At 42.4% G+C, this 21,020-nt stretch overlaps 1 long non-coding RNA gene across 1 annotated transcript in view; it reads left to right on the top strand.

The window, feature by feature from the left end:
- LOC118166552 overlaps positions 1-18,732 on the top strand; it is a 90,721-nt gene extending 71,989 nt beyond the window's left edge. The window contains exon 4 of the long non-coding RNA XR_004750571.1: positions 18,469-18,732. This is a non-coding gene — a long non-coding RNA (uncharacterized LOC118166552). The remainder of the gene's footprint in view (positions 1-18,468) is intronic.
- The last annotated feature ends 2,288 nt before the right edge of the window (positions 18,733-21,020 follow it).

Genomic DNA, 21,020 nt, shown 5'->3' with positions numbered 1-21,020 from the left:
GGCATAATTTTGTCTTGTGTTAATGGTTAATTCAAGTCACCTATTTAATGTTTAAGGGACCAGTATAATGTGTTTGCAAGAATACAATACTGATGAGCTATTGCAACGTCACAGTACTCTCAGAAAAGAATATGCACAAAAGCTAGAAAACTGCTCACTAGGAATTCATTGGGAAGATTCAAAAACCTTCCTAACCCAGAGGCTGTACCCTGCCTTCAATTGATATGCAACCCTTTCCATCAACATCAGTGAGAATTTCAGCTTTAAAGTGCTCCGGAATCAGTCACTGCTAGAAATAATGAACCTTCTGCTGGTGATGCTGTGAAGACCTACAGTAAGCCACAAAACTGAGCCTTGTGGTCACTGCAAAGAAGTATGTGCGCTGGGGCTGAGGGCTGCCAAATACCCTCTGTGGATAGGTAAGGCTTACAATACTGAGTTCTGTTTTTTTGAGAAATGTTGGCCAGGTAATAGCAAATCTGACACTGGTATTAAAGCATTGTCTTCTTGTGTCTTTGTCAGAGCTTTGCAAAAGATAGGACCAGGACATGCTTACAAAATATCTCCTACTAACAAGGGATTTGCCCCATTCAAATGGATTGGGGCCACTCAGCTCCACTGAAGAAAGCTTCTGTGCTACCTTCAAGTATATGAGGTTGTAGCTGCATGTAGACTTAATTTTAAAAGTTAAAACTAAATTCTTAATTTTACACCATTACCCTGCAAATCAAGAATGCACTGCCCAACAGAGTACTAATCTGGTTTTAAGGAAACTTTCAGCGTATTCTCCTCTTGTCATTGGAGAAGGAAATGGGACAGGCTGTGCATGGCCCTTACAGCTGTTAGTGAAGAACCTGGCAGGCTGATTCGGTCTGAGCCCTCTCTCCCCAGACCTCAGAGCAGGCTGGCACATCTGAGCTCCAGCAAATGCCCTGACATGCCCTGGCACAAGGAAGAGGTCTCAGGTGGTAGGTTTCCCTTCCTCAACTCCCCTGCAAATTCTTGTTGGGCATAAACCACTTTCAAAACTCCCTCCCCATTCCAATTGCTCAAGTTACCCACCTGTCTGTTGTACTTGGCTCTGCAACAATAACAACAAAAATAGAGAGAAACTGCCTCTTGTTGAAGAAAAATTTGCAAGAAGGAAGAGATTAATGTGGAACAGCTGTGCTATGGAGTTTATGAATAATTTGCTGAAAATAAACCTTAATGGCAAATTAAGAACAGAGATTAGCTCTGCAGATCTGTGCTCTCAGTGGGTAACTAGGTCGCACAAAAGTGCACCAGAGAACTCAGCATCAGGAGCAGCTCTGCTGGCAGCGTCTCCTCAGGAGCCAGGCAGCAGTGGCCAGTTAGCAGGCAGTGGGGTGGGGGGGGGAGCTGCTTTGCAACCATCTGCTTGGCTCCAGTCAGGCTTTTGCTTTTGGAAACCCTGACTGTGGTGAGTCCATTCAGGAAGGAATAAAAAGGAGAAAACAGCCAAATGTTAACAGCTCAGATATTTCCCCTCTGCATTGTTCCCAACAGGTAATAAAATTTTGGGGCAGCTGTTGAATGCTACCGCTCATGACAGGAAAGCTGTGGACTCTGCCCAGTTCAGCTTTTGCTCTCTAAGGTGGATATAGCTTCCCCCATTGTATTCAGGATGGCATTACCTGTTCAGAGCCCCAGGTGAACCAATGCCAGGACTTTGAGGTCTCTCCAGTGATTTAGGGTCCCACCCCAGGTGCCCCAGAGAGCTAACAGCTAGCTGGCAGCATGCATCCCATGGGCCTATTTGAATGAATCTTCAGAGCACACCAAGAACCTGAGATTGCATTTCCTAAATATTCAGCAGCACAAAACCCCTGCTTTGTTTCCAGCTTCCTGTTCCTATCCCGTGTGAGGCTGTTCACATGCCATGCTCTGCCCTGCGTGTGGCATCTCTGCTACCTCCAGTGATCTCCATGCTTAGGACTGTACCTGGCTCTATTTGCAGAGCAAACCTCTTCAAGCTGGTGCCCACCATTTTGGGTTCAGCACCATGGATGTAGAGCATGTCAGCTCCCGTCTTGCTAAAAGGGCCAGAGCCCATGAGGGGTGCACCCCCAAGAGCTCAGGGGTGCTCAGGTCCCTGGCCTAGGGGCTTCTCTGCTGCATGCCTGTTCAAGCAGGATCTGTGAATTAAAACCCTTGGCTCCATCATCAGTTTTTCCCATAATGGCTGGATACCAAGAGGGAGAGGGATGAAAATACCAAGCCATTCCCTCTCTGAAAGGATAGAGGCCGATAAAAAATTGATGTTGGCAGTCTGACATGAATTACCACATGGGCTGGCATTCTGAAATGTCCCAGATTTGCCAACATGCCTGACTGCTTTGTGGACATTGAATAACATGACCCTAAACACAACAGGAACCACTTGTGCCTGCAGAAATGATGGCAATTCATTTTGTGGCTCATTCAGCCAGCTCTGATCACTGCTTTTGCTTCAGTTGAGAAAAGACATTAATCTGCCTAATTTTTCTCTCTGTAATTCAAATCAGACAATCTCCATTTGCAAAATGTGATTGATAAATTAATTGCACAACATTAATTCCTGACACTAGTTCAGAACATGCAAACTGGAAATAAGTCACTAGGAACCTTTATATCTGGAAAATAAATTATGGATGATTCAGGAAATGTTCAAGCTCAGTATCAGGATATTTTCAGTACCAGTGGAGGATTGAAAGCTCATTTAACCTAGTACAGTTCAATTCTTCCTCTTCTAACACCCTCCGCAATCATAAGAGATCACTGGAGTTGCATGGCCAAACATGAAGGCCTATTTGGATGGACTTACTGCATTTGGCAGAAGAAATTTCCCCTATGTTGCTTCTTGTTTTTCTGAATTGTAATGTCACTCCAAAAAGAACAAAAGATCTTTTTCTTCCCTTTTAAAACAAAAATATCCAGCCAGCAAATAAAACAAAAATGTTTTCTCTTCAGTATCAAATATTCATAGCTTTTTATGTTTGCTTGCTTGTTAGAAGAGAGAATTTGAAAAATTACACGGTATATAACAGAAGAGATCATCACTGGCAAAAGGCAGTGGTGAAAGGCTGCTAGCCTGGCTGCCAGCAAACCCAGGCTCACAAGGAAATGACACTTGCTCCCTTACTAACCCACACAGACACAGGGGACAGGTTGCGCTGAGATGCACCCTGATTAATGGAAAATTGTTCCTCAAAGCCAATGAATCACTCATTATGAAACATGAAGCACATCCAGTTCTTTCCAAACCAGAGGACATTTACTAGCTGCTCAATAAGCTTTATTACGGTATCTCCTACGGGTTTTATGCATGCAATCAAAGCACCTACATTGAGTTCTGCAAATTTTAAGCACCTCCATAAAGCAATGAAATGACCTTCAGACACACACACAAAAAAAGTTAATAAAGGCTAATAATAATCAAGTTTTACATCAGTGAGGCACAAATATTAACCATATGCAAATTGCACTGATAAATCTCAAAGGAGCAAGCAGCAGCTAATGCTTTGTATAATTACTGGAGATACTGGGACCAGAAACAGCATCAAGAGTCTCTGTTTGCCAGTCCTGCAAGACAAACCATGGGGTAGACACATACGAATGAGGAAACTAAAAGCAAACGTGTTCATAGGCCTCTGTAAAAATGAAAGGAGCAAAGCTGTAATTCAAATGCCACTTAATTTTTATGACTTTAACAGCCAAACAAATGCCCTTTCCCATGATTGGTTAAAACTCCTCTAGTGGCATACAATTAGGAAAGGTATTTAATAAATCAGTGCCACCCCCTGCTTGCCCCAGGCTGACTGGCACCTCTGTGCAGGTCCCTGCATGCCGTCCTGCTGTGACATGGAGCTCAGATCGGTCAGGGGATGCAGAAAGAACTGTCAGGGCAAGGAGAGCAGAGCAGGCACAGAAGCTTTCTGCAGCACTGCATCTGTCTTACTGCACGTTCCTGGTGAACAGCTTGCCCAGAGCCCACACCATTGATCACTGGTAAGAAAGCCCAGAAGAAAACCCAGTAAAGTGCTCCCCCCTCCCTTTTTTTTTTCCTCCAAGCAATCATATAAAGATGTACAGGTAATGCCACAGCTCTTCTACCAAAACAAGGTTTGATGTATCACTGCATTCACTAGCTGTCTGCCACTACCTAGCAAAGGGCCTTTACTCTCTTGTTCTCATGCATTAAATACACAGTGCACCTAACAACATTTCAGCTGGTTTTCTTTGCACTGCATTACAAGATTTACAGAGTAACTAGACTTACTTCTTTTGTTAATACTGATAAACTGAAAAAAATAATACTGTGATTGCATTATTATGCCTTCCTTTGCCTGCCTCAACCTCCCCCCCAGCAGATCTGTCAGCAGATCTATGCAGTCCAATGTTGACAGGTTGCATGCAGGTTAGGGGGCTGTAGCAGCAACCCAGCAGCATAAGCCTATAATTTAGATAACCCATTTCCCAGCCCGGCTCTGATTCTAGTCCTTGCTCCACTTCAGTCACGGACTGAAAATCAGTGCTTCCAGAGGCCACAACGCCTGCAAATGCAGTACACCCACGATTGATTTTCCTTAGGGGTATTCCACGCTGCTATTCTGGGCCTGTAATTAAAAAAAAAAAAAAAAAAAAAAAAAAAAAAACACTTTTCTGTCAAGATGAAGTCTACTTTCCTGATGATGCTGATTTTCTCTTCCTTTCATATTGCAAAATAATACAAATAGGATGAGAGAGACTTTTTTCAGATCTCTCTCTCTCTCTTTTTTTTTTGTTTTTCTTTTTCCATCTAGGCTGCATAATTTTAACCTCCAAACTAGGTCAGCTCAGAGAAGGAGCATTTAATTTAATCTGTTACACTGATTAACAAAGCTGTTGTATTGTTAAAGATTAAACGTGTAGAGTTTACAGAAATATCAAATAAATGGTTGTCAGATGATGCTAAGAAAAAGCAGCCAGGATAGAGAAAGAATAAAGAAAAGAACGTGACAAAGGCCCATCAGCCAGGAAGCTCTGACATTCGGGTCATTTCAGATCCTTCGGATCTGAAATGATGTTATCCCATTCATTGGGAAATTCAGCACACTCACAGCACACATAATCCTAATGCACAACAACGATGGGTCAAGGGTAAGGAAAGCCCTATAGACTCCAAGATTAAATACAGTGGGTCTAATATCTTCTGTTGCTAACTTACAACTTTATAAAATTAATCAGAAAACATATAATCAAGCCCTTTAACATAAATAAGATCGGAAACAAACCCCTCTTCTCCCTCCTCTTCCTGGCATTTATGCTATTGTCACATCTGAAGATACAGACCTGACTGTGAATGGTTTAGGGGTGTTTCTGATCAAGTCCCTACATCTTTATGTTGGCTATGAAGCTGTAAGCCTCAAGTAAAAGACCACTGGCTGCAGATGTTTAAGCAGACCCACTCACTGCTGCAGCCTGCTGTAATTTTGCTTTGACTTCACTTCCTCTTGGTTTGGCCATCCTTGCTCTATGGGTTTTTGTCCTTTTTCCTTAACCCTTTTGTTATCCTTTTAAGAGTCTCAGTAGTGGAAACAGGCATTCCTGTGAAAACCCCAATTCTGTGCCAAAAGCTTGTAGCACCAGACTCCTGTATGAATCTGTCCATGCTATGTTCTCTGTGAGTGAGGTGCATACTTGCTGCCTTTTCTCACTTGGTCTTCTGGCTTTCCTCATTGCCTCAACATTTCCAAAATGCTGGAACAACTGTGCTGAGAAAAACCTGGAGCTTGGTCCATCTACCTGCAAAACACAAGCCTCCATCTATTTCAACAAGAGAAGGAGCTGACCCTTAAATTTCGTATTGCATTGGGCTTGGAATAGCTCAGAACTCTTTTCATACAAAGACTTTCAAATATATTAATCATATACGACAATTCATGGAGTCTTTGTGTTAGTTCACCGCCTTCTTATTTCCCCCAACTCCTGATAAATAATCTCCAACACATCTGCTCCTGTCTGGGCTACGGATGCACTTTCAGGCATGGTGCTCATTTTTTAGCCATGTTTTACACCTTGCAATCAAGGATTTTGCTGCCTTTGTAGATTTGTTCTGAAAAATCCTTGGCTCCTTTTAGGACTAAAATTAAGCCTCCTTCATTGTGCATTTAATTAACTTTTATTTGCTTGACATTTCATTTTTATTATTTTAAAGCAATCTGAGGTTCTTGGCATTAAAAGCACATGTAAACTAATCCAACTGAAAGAATATCTTCATAAAGACTTTTTTTTTTTTTTTTTTTTTTTTTTATCATGCCACTAGAAATATTATTCACCTTGATTACCTCAGTAGAACAGACACCATGCAAGGCAATAACAGGATGAGAGAAAGTATCTGCTGAGAACTTGCGGATGCTAAATCAGGTAACTTGTGCTTCTGGTTTAGTTCCTACAGGTACCAGCAAGAGAGTGGAGCAACTGCAGAATACTTATTTCACTGGAAAAAAACACATTTATTTCTTAAGTATTTTAAAACTTGATTTTAGCCTGGCTCCCTAAAGGATTGAAGAGGAAGCAGTGTGTGAATTCCTCATCCTGGTTATTTCTATGTTCCTCCTCCCTTCCTTCCCATTTTGGCACATGTGTGGAATGATTTGGAGCTCCTGAGATGTGGCCTGAGTGGAAATCAGTGGCCACACAGGAGCATGAGCCCATCCTCACTGTTAGCGCTGTGGAAAGGGAGCAGGGAGCATCTGTGTTTCCCCCAAAATCCTCCATCCCACCCAGAGCTCACTGTTAGGAAATATTTTTCTGCAACAACTCCTCCCCATGCTCCCACCAGCTCCTAGCCAGAGCACGACTGACCCAGCAGAAATAAAACAAACAAACAAAAAAAGTAATTAATCAACATGTACAGCAAGTCTTAGGGGGCACAAAATGCCCTGCTTCCCACAGATAACTTGTTTTGATTATAACCAACATATATATATATATACTTAATACATCTGAGAAGTAGCGGGATAATTTAGGAGAAATGTTGTGTATCACATAAAAATCAAATCCATTAATATTCTGTGTGTTAATCAAGACAACAGCTGATGAAATACCTTCAAGAGAATCAAGACAAATGACAGATCTTTTGCTTTACAGGTAATCTCAGCCCACAGTGTTCCCCCTATCCATTTTAAAGAACTCATAATTCAGCAAGAAGGGGAAACCTGACACTTATTGAATAAGAGATATTTTTGTAATTGCACGGTTGGTGTATTGATTACATTACTCTTTTTAAATATTTTAACACAGTCTTTGGCTAATGGACTATTTAATTAAAGAGAAATAAACATTAGTTTTCAATTGATGGTAAGGAATGCCCTTATCAGGATGGGTTGCAGGATGTGATCCTCGCTATCTTTGCAGATTTATCACTTGTACCAGACACATAGGATATAAATAACATCAGCCTTAGACTGGTGGCACCCACTCAGTCTTCAGCACTTCATAATGTTCTGCTGAAAAATCAGTGTTCTCTGAAAGCCTAGTCCTGAATAGCAGGCATCTTTTTCTCAGCTGAAATTAAAAATGGTTGGGAGATGAGCAATGAGGTGCAGTTGTCATTATTTAGCCATATAGGCTACGTAGTCTATTTGGATGATACTAAAACTGGCATGCTGTTTCCTGATAATAGAAAATAATGTTTAATAAACACTGGGTTTGCAAGCATCCATTTTATTCCTGACTTTTAAATTCATTTTGCTTCCATTTCCTATAATCTGGTGGATACAAAGTGACAAATTTAATTTGCAAATTCCACCCCCTTACTGAAAATTGATATTCCTATCTGCATGGATGCGAGAAGGAATACAATCAAATTCATTGCTGTGGACACACTTGCCAAATAGGCTCTTTGAAGCCTCCGGTTCCCACACTCCCACTGAAACCAATCTAATAGGTTTGCCCAATCAATTTTTTTTCTGCAGCCTGGCACTAGCTTTAGACCTTACCAAATCCATAGCAGAGACATCAGAGATCAGAGGTGTCTCCTCCCCAGCCCAGGGCACGTGTTAGAAGACAGAGCTGAACTTTCCAGAGAAAAGAGAGGCTTCAAAGAACAAGTCTGGGTAAGAGAGAAAATTGAGGATAACAGGCCATAAAGGAACTGTCCTGGTGACTAACAGGTACTTGAATGTAAGCAAGCATTTACAGATGGTTTACACCACGTGACAAGGCTGACATAGGGAAGGGATCTCCATGGCCCTGGTAGTTCAGATATCCCCATGAGGACTGTAGGAAGGAACCTGAGCCATTGCAGAGCTTCAGCCCTGCTCTTGCCATTGAGCCATCCGCATAAGTCAGCTCCTCTGTGCCAGGGGTGGGCTGATCGGTCTGGAAGAATATGGAGAAAGTGGAGAATTACATAAGGGCAAGCCAAAAGTTTTCACCTAAGAGGCATAGGTGGGGAGGGGAGGAAAAATACAGCAGGAGCCTGCATAGGTTTTGCTAAGACTTTTTGCCCTTTGTGCATCTGGAAACAGAGGGAAATGCCCCATTGCCCAACCTGCTACACTCAAGGGACAAACAAGCATAGCCTTAAACAGCCTCTGTAGGACTCCCTGGGAGGTGGTTTTCCCAAAGCAGTTTTGTGTATGGGTCCCATGTGGGGACCAGGTGTTACCATCCGCTCCTGGGAAGTGAGAGAAGAGGAAGGAGTCCCTGCAGAAGTGTTTTCTTTGTGTCCTTCAAGGAGCACCAATTTGCTCTGCTCTGGTCCCCAAAACCAGCAGGTTGTACAGATTGTTCACTCCGAGGTTGTTTGCCAAACAGTGGGAGCAGAAACCTCTCCTGAGGCACCCCCAAGCTTCAGGCATGATATTTGATGGTGTCATGGTAACATTTTGAGGACTGCCACCTGCCCCTTGACTCACACTATGACATTTCTGCTTCTGCACTTTGCGCAGTGGTTTTCTCCCAGCTGCTGGTAGCATGGCTCAGGTGTCTGCAGATAATCGGGGGCTCTGTGTCTGCAATTCAAATTATTCTTCTCCTTGTGCAGCACCTTGCAATTGTCAACATTGATTTTTAAAGCTTGCAGCACAGTGTTAACCAGGAGCTGCTCTTTCTAAGGGATTTCTGCTGGCTGTTTTTCTTCTCCATCTCTGTATTTTTCTCCCCTCAAACAGAACCACTGGGAGAGAGTGCCTCAGCACAGAAACACTTTGTTTGGGTGCCAAATCCTCATTGCAGTGGGGTGTAGCCAGGAGGCTCACATCCCTCTGCCAGGAAAACTCTTTGCTTTTCAGTAGCTCTCAACCCCCAGTATCCCTCTGGCAGCTGAAGGCAGGAAGGAGCGACCTGATTCCTGTCCCAAAGCATTTCCCCCCTTCCTCTGCAGGCTGCAACTCCACAAGACTCTTCCCAGCTCAGAGATTTTACTCTGGTCCAGGTCTCTCCCCACAGAATCTGCATACAACTGGCCTCCAACTTGCCACCTTTACTCTGAGCATAGCTTTTAAAATCAAAAAGAAAGCCAGTGCACGGAGGGAAAATGAACAACCCAGGCAGTGCAGCCAGCCTGCCTATTCTTCAGCACCATACTGTGGAGGATGAGTCCCTCCATCCCTGCTAGCTTGCTGCACTCCTTCAGAGCAGATTATGTATCCAGAAACAGAAGAGACTTTTTATTTGCTACTTCTCTGGAGAGCTCTTGAGTTGCTCTCTGAGCAGCACTCATTATAAAGCCATCCGTGGCAGCCATTCGATTTCTTTTTAAGCAATCAGTAGTTGAGGCAATTTTAGAAAAGGGACGTAATTCTTGTATGAGCAATTTCAGCCTGGACAAATGCTGCTGATGGGAGTGGCACAAAGAAAACTGGGAAAATAAACTTCTGCCTGTGGGGAAGGGTGGGAAAAGCAGAGGCTACACCAGATTGCTGTCCCCCATGCCCCGCACTGTGCCCAGAATAGCAGCCATGGTTGAGGGGCCAGTGAGTGACCCTGAGACATGAAGGAGACTTCTCATCCAAAAGACCCCACTGAATGTCCCATGGGTCAGTCCCCTCTCAGGAAGAAATGTATTCATTTACCTTTATTTCCTCCCTTTCTTTCACTGTCATTTTTTTCCTGCTTTTCTTTCTCCAGCAAGGGAGAAAGGCCATCACAGAAGCATGCCAGCATCACAGCAGAATGAAGGGTTTTATCCCTTGCACCAGGGATGATATCGGTCATGCTGATTGCATGAACATCCTGGGAAATGGCTGGGCTGCAGAGTCCCCAGGTTCCCTTCAAAACACTCCTCTCGGAAACAAGAATTGCACAGGGTAATACAGCAGCATTTCTGCTCTCTAGTAGCACTTTCCTGGTTTGAGGTAAACCTGCCATTCCCTGTTTCCCAACTCTCTCATTCATTTGCAATGGGCAGTTGGCTGAGAGTCCAGCAGAGTAGTTTGCTTGTGGAGAAGATCTGGATGCAGGAAATCAACAGGATTTCAGATGACAAAATTATTGGTGTGCTGGAAGGGAATATATATAGCTATAGTAAACCAGCTTACTTATTCTTTTATATCATTTTAAAAGAATACCCATACAACGTTGAAAGATCAGAAGTAAGGAAAAAAGAAAACTGCAGGACGAGATGCATACAGGATTCATGAAACAAGACAGAACCATACCTCATGGCACTGAGAGACGCAGAGACACAAAGAGTAGCACAAAGCCCTGCAAGCTCTTCTACTAGCGTCCCACAACCCCGTGCACAAGCAGCCACAACAGCCACCACCTACAGAGCTGGAGTCAGTACTGCAGCTTCTGGAGAGATGTTACTCAAGCTGCTGCAGTTATTTGCTACCAGAAACAATGCAAAGACATCTTTAATCAACACATCTACCTGGGAAGGAACAGGGCAGGAAAGAAAAATTGCTTCTGCTGAATAGACATTGATGCCAAACCTGGGCCTAACCCTGGTGAAGCCACAGGCTGAAGCAGCCCCGAGGGACTGGGCAGAGCCCAAGTGCTGCTCCTCCAAGCTGAGCCCAGCACAGCTACCCTGGCCAGGCTGGCTCTGGGGCTTGCTACACCTTCTTCATCTTGCTCTGTCCATGCACACTGCCTGCGGGCTTCAGCTCAGGGCAGGCTGGTAGTTGCTCCCCCTGCACTTCTTGGGGTCAGCAGCAGTCCTGGGGAAGCCCCAAGGTCACAGCCCTTGGATCTGGCCAGACCCTCCTTACACTTTCTGGAGTCTCACAGCCCAAGTAACCTAATGCTATTTTTCTTTGTTTGGTCGTTTGTGAAGCTGATGGAGGCACCGGCCTCACACAGACTGCGGTGACCACCACACCATGGCCCCTGCTTTGGTGTATTGCCTGGTTGTGGAGATCTTACACCCGTGGCATGTGTGTTTAGCAGATATAGTCCTAAAACCACATTGGAGAATTGGACTTTGGACAATGTTTCCTTTCCCAGGTGTCTATGGAAGTGCTTCTGCAGGAAGTCTGAGGGCTTTGCTTCTACTTAATGCTCTTATTACATTTATCAGTCAGTCCATGAAAGATCTGGTGTTTGCTTCAGTCCTTCCCTTCACACACTGGGGGCCAGGAGAATTGGCTACTTATGCCAGGTTTGCACTAGGCTCTGCCAAGCTCTACTAGTGCTGGAATTTTTAAAAAATATACCTCTTTCTGCCACATTTCTCTGCTGGCAAAATACATGGCAGAGATGTGTAGTGCCAGCATAAATTGCATTTGCCAATTGGGCTTATTTTGCTTACTAAAACAGCTCTGAAGCCTGCATTTGTGTTTTGCTAGAGCAGCCAAATTTCTCAGCACAGACAAAGCTGACTTTCCAGCTCATGGCTCTGCTCTGGCAGAGGAGCAGATCTGACTCTGCAGACCCTTGGGCAGCCTGGGAGGCTGTCCAGGTCCTGCCTCCACCACAGCTCCTCTGCTCCCCAGCTTCCCTGCTCCTGCCAATGATGGGAACTGGCTTCCAGTGGGTCCAGTTGAGAAATCTGCCCTTTCCTTCTTTCTCTTTTAAGAATAAAAATATTAGACAGCAAATACAAACTTGACTCTATGTGTAAAGACAATCTAAAACACATTATCTTTTTACAGAAGGCTTCAAAGTAAAAAATGATTTTAGTTATACCAGCAAGGAGAGTTTTAATCAACGTTGAACAGTTCAGCTTCTCCTCTAGCCCCTGATTAATGAACATGAAATACCATTTACCTTATAACTACTCCCAAACACCTAAATATGTTAAATATCTTTTTGATTCTCTCTTGCTTTTTGAGGATGTGTGAAGATTCTGCTGAATACAATTTGTGCCATCAGCAACTGGAGTTATTCCATAGTTGTCACTGTTAACATTACATTTCTCTTAATGATAATGAGGTGACACTGAATTATGGAAGTCTTTATACTGTTTTAATACTGTGACCATTCAGGTGTTATTAATCTGTAGGAATGTTAAGGCAGTTTAGCTATACATCTGCCCAGGCAATACTATTTCCAAGGATTTTTTTGACCAGGCAAATTTAATCAACAATTTAAGCCACAAATGGCTCTCCTGCACCTCCACTGCAAGTAGTCAGGGGTGTCTTCTGAGGCACTTGCTAAAACTTCTCAAATTAATCTCAGCTATCAGTGAGGGCATGAAGGACATCTGGAAGGAGAGGAACACAGGTGTAGTGAAGTCATTCTTTCAGAGAGTGGCTATGTCACCTCTCTGACAAATTTCACCACTCTTTTCAGTGGTTTGTGGGGACAGGACAAGGGGCAATGGCCACAAAATGGAGCACAGGAAGTTCCGCACCAATATGAGAAAGAACTTCTTTGCAGTGAGAGTGGTGAAGCACTGGGACAGGCTGCCCAGGGAGGTTGTGGAATCTTTCTCTGGAGATATTCAAGGCCCGTCTGGAAGCCTACCTGGGCAACCTGCTCTAGGGAACCTGCTTTGGCAGGGGGGTTGGACCTGATGATCTTTTGAGGTCCCTTCCTACCCCTACAATTCTGAGAATTCCTGTATTCTTTGAATCTGTGAAAGATGTTCTCTGACAGCTGAGAGATGTAGACCTGTTCCAGGATTGAGTTAGACTGAACCAGTGGACATGCAAGAGCATATGCGTGAACCTCCAGTCACAAGCACATCAAACACATCTGCACATGAATGGGGCCACTTTAAACTTTGTGCCAAGAAGGAATCTGGGATGTCTTCTTATGTAGAGGAGGATGTAAATATTCGTGGTGAAGCATGACTGAAAAAAAGCTACTAAATATTTTAATCAACTCAGTCACCATGTGAAACAGAAGTAATTTTCCCCTCCCAGGGCCACATGGATGGGTGCACATGTGCTGCCTGATGTAGCAGAGATCATCTATTTAGGCTGCTTTAGCTTAATAGCTAAAATTCAGCTCTTTGACTTCCTATGTTTAGGAAAGAATTTGATATACATTTTTAAAATCTTGAAATAGAAAGAAGCTAGTAATAGCTGCAAAGAGGGAAAAAAAAAAAAAAAAAAAAAAAAAAAAAAAAACATTCAGAGAAAGCACAGCCTAGGATAATCCAAAATTAGTTTAAGAGCATTCCCCCTTATACTGCCCACTTCTTTATCTCATTTTAAATCTCTCTTTGATAATCCCAACAGTCCTTCCTAAATCTTTATGTTATATACAGGATGGTTTTGTTATTCCCTATCCAGACCATTAAAACAGGTGTTGAGCAGTGTGGTAGCTAGGGCAGGAACTCAAGCTCCTGGCTGTCAACCTTTGCCATGAAGAAAAACATCTATTTCACCTCAAACTTTGTTTGCCATTTCCTCCTGATTTCTTTCTGTGCCTCACCCTGTGGGCTCTTCATTTCTCCAAGCACTCCCTTGCAAGCAGAGCTAAACACCAACCTCTGCCATAGTCCTTGTCCAACAGCAAAGTGTGCACGAATTTTCATCATCTTGTTTTGCCAAGAATAGGAAAAATTAAAATGTGATGGGATATATTTGAGTTGCTTACACCCAGAGCTCATGTATGTCTTACCATTATTATTAATTTAGATTTTCAGTATTATACTTTAAATTATGAGAGTCAATTAGACTGGTAAGTACTTCTGGAGTACTCTAGTCCAACCCCTACTTAAAGCAGGGCCAAATTCAGAGCTGGACTAGGTTTCTCCGAGTTGCACACTCCTATAGAACATTTCAATTGGAAATCCCATTTTGGGCAGTATTTAGGCAACCATTTACAAATTTCAGATCTAGTAGATGTACTTCCAGTCCAAGCAGTTTTCCCACTTCACTACATAGTTCTTAGCTACTTTCCATACAGACTGAATAAGAGAGCAGGGAGAAATACATAATTTTAATCAACTGAGACAATTTTTGAAGAGAAAAGGGAAAAAAACAAACAACAACAACAAAAAACTATGAGAACTACTTGAAATGTATCTTGCCACAAAATGTTTGGAAAGCAGTCCAAAAGAAACTTAGGTACCAATGGGGGCCAGACTTAATACCCATCTCCATAAAGATAAGTGAACCTGTAGGTACAGGTAATTAATTTCCAGGCAAATGAGACATAACCGTAACAAATTTTGGCTCAATTTATCTTCTGAAATCTGTCGGCACCTTGCCATTGGTTTCATTGGCAGCAGGGCCCAGTTCCCCGTTCAACACGAAGCTCATTTTCATTCCCCAAAATGGGCTGTGCCATGAGCTGGTGGCCTGGAACAGCCTCATGCACCTGGGCTCAAAAGCAGCACCCCAGGCAGTCTGAACTCCCATGGGCACTGGGGATGGTTCCGCATGTAAATGAACATCATAGATCACTGGCCTTTTGCCAGAGGAGCTCAGCATCATGTGGTGCATTTCACCCCCCTCCTTTCAAGTGGTCTCCTTAGGGACTTAGAGAGCCTCATATGGGGGCCACAGGGCCACTGCAATCCCTGCCTGGGAACACACTAGTTTTGGCACCTGCATTACAAATCCCAAAATGTGCTAGTACCCAAACCAAAGCCAAACAGTGTCTGATTTCAGAAGTGAATTTAGACCTTTAGAGCCTAATCACAGGTCTCTGGCCAAAATCCTGCCATCCTTCAGACTGAAAATGAGTAATGTCAATAAATAAATAAATAAATAAATGATCATAAAATCACTTTTCTTATATTTGTTTCCCATTTCTTTTGTACTCTTCTTCTTTGCCAATGTCTGGCCAATGACTTTCCCTCTTAGGTTTTTTGGCAATCCCAGTTCCCTCCAACAGCAGCCAGACTGGCTGCCCACGAGGGAGGTGGGACTGAGCAAACTTTTCAGATACATGTGGATCATTTTACTGGGATTTCAGGTTTGTTAGGATGCAAAATTAATAAAGTTAATTAAATTAATGGAATGAATTAAATCACATTTAGGGCTGTGCCTAAAACTGGATGTTTCCCTGGCAACATGGAGAACTTAGTAAATCTGAGGAACAACAGTGCACAGATTTCCTCACTGTAGTATCAGCCCATGGAGCAGCAGGGAAATGGCTGGGAACAGCGAGTCCTCCAGCTGTTGTGAGCCACCAAGCATCTCCAGCCCAGCATGGGCACAGCTCACTGCTGTGAATTAAGCATCTTTTGGCGGCACAGACACAGCCTCCTGCACGGCCTGTGTCCAGCACAAATGACAATGCAAAGGCTGCTATACCTGTAATGCCCAGCAATGCCATAAAATGAAGAAACTACAGCAGCAAAGTGCAGTTTTAATTCTTTCCACTCAGAGAAAAAAAAAAAAAAAAAAAAAAAAAAAAAGAGAGAGAGAGAGAGAGAAAGTAGTTTAACTTGGAGGGCACCTTGACTTTTAACAGAGCAATGCCTGTGAGAAACATAGACCCCAAAGCATTAAACTACGCAAGTAGAAAACTCAAATATGTCCTCTCTAGGTAATTTGCCTCAATTCCCACAGTGCAGCTGAAAGGGGAACCAGTCTTCTGACCCAAGACAACCTGCACAGATGCCTTGACCTTGGTTAATGAGCCAAGGCTTCCCAAACCATACTGTCAGAGGCGGTGACAGTAAGTATTCAGAATCAGTGTTCGCAGGGAAGAACGCATGCAGTGCAACCAAATTAATTAGAAAACATAAAAACTGACATGATGTATAAGAAATGAACAAAAAGGAATCCAAAATTATCTCCTTTGCTTCTTCTTACTGAAAATGTTTTAGTGTATTGTTCTTCAATACAATTCATATTATCAGCTGGTAGGACAATTATCTAAGTAAAATATTTAACCATAATTAAAGACTAAACAATATTATGAGAAAACACATACTCAGCCTTGCTTTAACTGAATTTCAATTCCCCACATATTTGGTGCTTTATCTACGGATTTTCCAAATAACCAGTCTATGAGGGTGCTAGGTAGCATTTCATAACCTCACACACAACTTACTATCCATTACATCACTACCAGAAGGACCAGCACATTCATTGCATGAGTTTCTTTGGCCTGTCCCAGTCTATACAATTAGCTCATGCCATATTTTGGATTCTCAGCTGAATGCAGTTTATTTCTCTTCCAGCATAAAATACAGGGAAGCCTAAAACCATGTCTGTATGTGCACAACACATCAACTGCAACAAAGCAGTAGGGCTCACTGGCTATTTTGCTTAGAGGTACCAGAAAATTCCCCACCAACACCTTTATAACACCTTTTATATTGCTCCTGTCTTTTTTAAAATAAGAAGTTAATATCACAGAAAATGGGGAGGTAGCAGAGGGTGGATGGGGGGAAGGTGCTTTTAGTTTCTCACTGCTCTAGTCGGTTAGTGATAGGCAATTAATTATATTAATCTCTCTATGTTAAGTCTGTTTTGCCTGTGACTGTAACTGGTGAGTGATCTCCCTGTCCTTGACTCAACCCTTGAGCACTTTTTCAACACATTTTCTCCCCCTCTTTCCTATGAGGAGGGGGAGTGAGAGAGTGGTTGTGATGGAGTTTAGCTGCCCATCATGGTGAAACCACCACAATAATAAACAGCATTCTAAGGACTGATAGCACAAGGAGATGAGAGCCAGTTTTCTCCTTGCCACACGCCAGCCTCTCCCAGTTAGGCAGCCGCAGTTGACCTTTCAGTGAACAACAGGCAACTGAACCCATCAACTTGTCCATGACAAATGATAGAGTGCATTAAATTAAGAGTTTTACAGCAGTGAAATGTCAATAAGCCAATGGTTCCTGATGACTTTCCCTATGACTAAGCAACACGTTCATATCCAGAAAATGTCAGCATCTTGTGGCAAGAGCTGACAGACATTCAAAGCATGTTTGGCTTAGGGACCTATGCAGCCATACCTTACCATTGCCAACATTGCTTGCTGCCATGCATGATTCAGCCTCGAAAGACCCCAATAAAGGAAGGGATAATACACAGAAATGCAACCTGGACTTACTGCAGTACTGCTAACTTCAAAGCATTTTAGAAAATACTCAGGTGTACATACCAATACAAGGTTGTGCTATGGTGTATCAGCTGAGAACAGAGAAGATTAAACTGACAGTCTATATTTTGATTTATCACATAAAAATGGCAGGGTTTTTATTCATTTGGCTTGATAAACAGCTCTTCTACTTGATTTTTTAATTAAATTGTGAAGACTATTTATTATATGACCATAAATTGTTTGTGTAACTAGTTGTGTTATTGAGGGATCTGAGAGCAAAGGACAAATAAAATAAAAACTAATAAAAATGTATGTTTTTCTCCAAAAAATCAATAGTAATTTAAGCATGCTACAATTCTATTTGAGAAAGATTGATTATCTCACAGGAAGAATTTTTAAACATTTGGCTGGTTCCTTCCATTTTCCTAGAATTGCTTTCTTTTAGAAAACTGACAGCAAAATGTTAAGACATGTTAACTTTAAAATCCCGGGCTTTGAAAATCACCTATTTTTTGTGCATATCAGGTAAGTGACGGGGAATATATATTTTAATAGAACTGCCCATAATCTTGATAAAAAAGTGACAAAAAACTGCCTGGCATAATGCTTATTCACATGCAGAAATAAAAGTAATCTGCAATAACTATTTCCCCACATATGAATTCAATGCCACATAATAACAATCAATACACAATAGAAGAGAAACTACAGGTACAAAATTCTGTTAACATACAGTGATGTTGGATGAGCTTTATGCCAGTTGGATGACAGAAAACTGCAAGGAAAACTACAGCTGAAGGAAACTAATTATGGAAAATCCTGCAGAACATAACACTAAACACAGAACTGAGTATAATAATTTCCAGACCTTTCTCTTCTACATTACAGATGTACAGATTTTTTTAGGTAGATTTCTATACCTACACTTGCATTATATTTTATCTTTCTCCTCCTTACAAACATAATAGTACCAATTAAGCTTTAAAAGCTGTGCAAGATGGATCAGTGAGGCTTAAAAATGCCTTGGCTGACTAGACTTGGAAAGGCACCTTGCATTTAACATATTTGCCTGGTCTATGTCCATAGAGCTGAAGGTGACTTCCACTTCACAGGATTTCCAGCGGAGCTCCAGATAAGTGAGATGCCTCCATCTCTAGGAACTCCTCCAGAAGATCACATTTTCAGGCAGAGCATAGCTTCCTCTCCTCCTAGTATCGATCTTACCTTCCTTACTTACGCTAAGTGATTTTTAGGCATGAACAAAGCCCCACCGAGGGATTTTCCATCACATGATTTGCAGAATTTGCCCTGTACCACCTCCTACAGATATTTAAAAGGACATGTATCAAGCCAGGACTCTTGACAGAAAATGGATGTAGAAACCCAGGACCCCCAGCAGGCCCTCTGGAAAAGCAGCAAGGAAGGCTCATGTGCCTTGGCAAAAGTTCCGTGAAACACTTCATTTTCAGTGAATTAGCACTTTCAAAGGAAGAAGTGCTGCATCAGAATATTGCCCTTTAGCTCCAACATGAAGGTACATAACAATAGTTTGATTTGCAACAAATCCTTCAATAGAAAGTGCTGAGCTAGCAGGGCTGCTTGCCTGGAAGGTTGCATGAAAAATTTGTACAAACACCATCAAAGATGAAATGAAGCGTTAACTTCTGGATTATAACTAATCCCTCTGGAAATAATCACTTATTCAATCAACAAAATAAGACCAGTTACATTAGCCTTGAAAGATCTACTTATAGCTACTCTCCAAGCTTCACATACACAAACAATGAGGTTTAGTACCAACAGTTCCTTGAATCTGTTTCCTCACACTATTTTCACTATAAAACAGTAAAAAATATCCTCATGGCCTTTTTACTGTTTTGCTTAAATAAAATGTAATAATTCAGGAGCTAATTTTTTTTCTCACATGACCATGTTTATTTCAGACCCTACTTCAGCAAAGTTGCACTAATGCATGTAAACACAGAGGAAAAGCACACAGGGAGGAGCTTTCTCCACACAACACTACAGAATTTTTTAAAACCTAATTCAAAGTGCCTGCAGAAGTTGGGTCCTGAACTAAGACCATGACAAATTCAGGACATCTCCAGTCAGACAACTGGCACAAGTTTTGAACTCTCTCTAAAAGCCACCATGAGCAAGGGGATCCAAGCATTTTCAGCATGTGTTGCTGGGCTGCAGAGCAAATGGAAAGAAGGCTGGGAAAGGAATTGCTTTTTCTTCCCCCCCCCCCCCCCATCATCCATAACTTAACTGCAACTTCCAGTGCAGTCTATTTTTTTTCTCAAGAATAATTCTGACAGAAGATGGCTTCCTATGTAAAGCATCATGCTGCAATGTCCTTTTCATGTTGTGCTGCTGCTCCTTTGTGGGCAATGCTGTGTCCATGCTGCACAAATTGCCTGTGAAAGGAAAGACTTTGCAGTAATCACAAATTCAGCATGGCCATTTCTGGAGTGTGGCCATTTCTGGTGATGGAGCACCCCACGAGCATCAAGCAGATGAGGTTTGTGGATACAAACCCATCTCCATGCAAACAGCACACACAGCTCAGTGAGCTGGCCAGTGGGAAAGGAAAGAATGTTCCCTCAGCCATTTCCAGTTTCTGAATCCTTGAGTTTTTTTCCAAAGAGAAATTCAGAATAAATCAAGCAGGACAGGTCATTCAGATAACCCTGGCAGGTAAAAGCTACAGGAACATGAGAGCTTCTTGTCTAGGTCCATACCCTACCAGAGCTTCACGATTGCTCCACAGGAACCCACTGACAGCTGAAATCACTGAGAAAGGATGGTTCATGAAGAGCCAGGAGCCATCTGGAAGGCAATGTAAAGCTGCAGTGTGCTATGGGCAACCATACCATTCACAAAACTGCAAAAACTCAGCTTTTTTTCAGTATTCTCATAAAGCAGTGGCATTTAACTGCTGGCTATGCAGAGACACCAGAATGGCAGTTTCCTAAAGAGCTGGAATTACCTGGGATATGGTCACTGAAATTCAGGTCTATGAAAGGGTTTCTGTGCTGTACTCCATTTCAAGCATGATACCAGGAGAGATCAAGATGCCCCAGGGTGGTTTCCACAACTGCCACAAGGTTACATAGGGAGCTGCCAGCAAAGATGTGGAAAAAAGGAGGTGTCTCCTCTTGGCCAAAACTTGTTCAGTTGCAACTGCAAATACTGAAAAATATTGTGTCTGGTAGTGTTCCTGGAGATGGGCAGCAGCTGAGCAGAGAGCTGAACTTAAGCTCTGAAGTCCTACAAAACCCAAAAGCTCAGTTCTTGGGTGCTCAATCCAGCTCTGACTGCAGAAAGTTTATTCCAATGAACTAAGGAGCAAACTTTACTGGTACTTATATTTATAAAAAATATAGCTAATATTTCTGCGATATTCATTCTGGGAGCTCTTGGAGGACAGCAACTTCAGAAGAAAGCAAACTGGAAAAGATAAAAGAGTTTGAGTCAATAAAAAATATATAATTCATATATTTAACAGCTGCACCTTTCTGTGCAGTTTTTAAAAGAACTCACCTTCATTTGCTAGCTGTGCATTTGTGAAACACCTTTAGCCTTCAATTCTCTGGAAAAAATAATTAAATTTAATAGAATCCACTCATGTTCTA

This window comes from Oxyura jamaicensis, chromosome 4 (assembly GCF_011077185.1).
Source record: "Oxyura jamaicensis isolate SHBP4307 breed ruddy duck chromosome 4, BPBGC_Ojam_1.0, whole genome shotgun sequence".
NCBI lineage: Eukaryota > Metazoa > Chordata > Aves > Anseriformes > Anatidae > Oxyura > Oxyura jamaicensis.
Note: the sequence above shows the minus strand (reverse complement) of the source record. Positions and strands in the feature narration are given on the sequence as shown.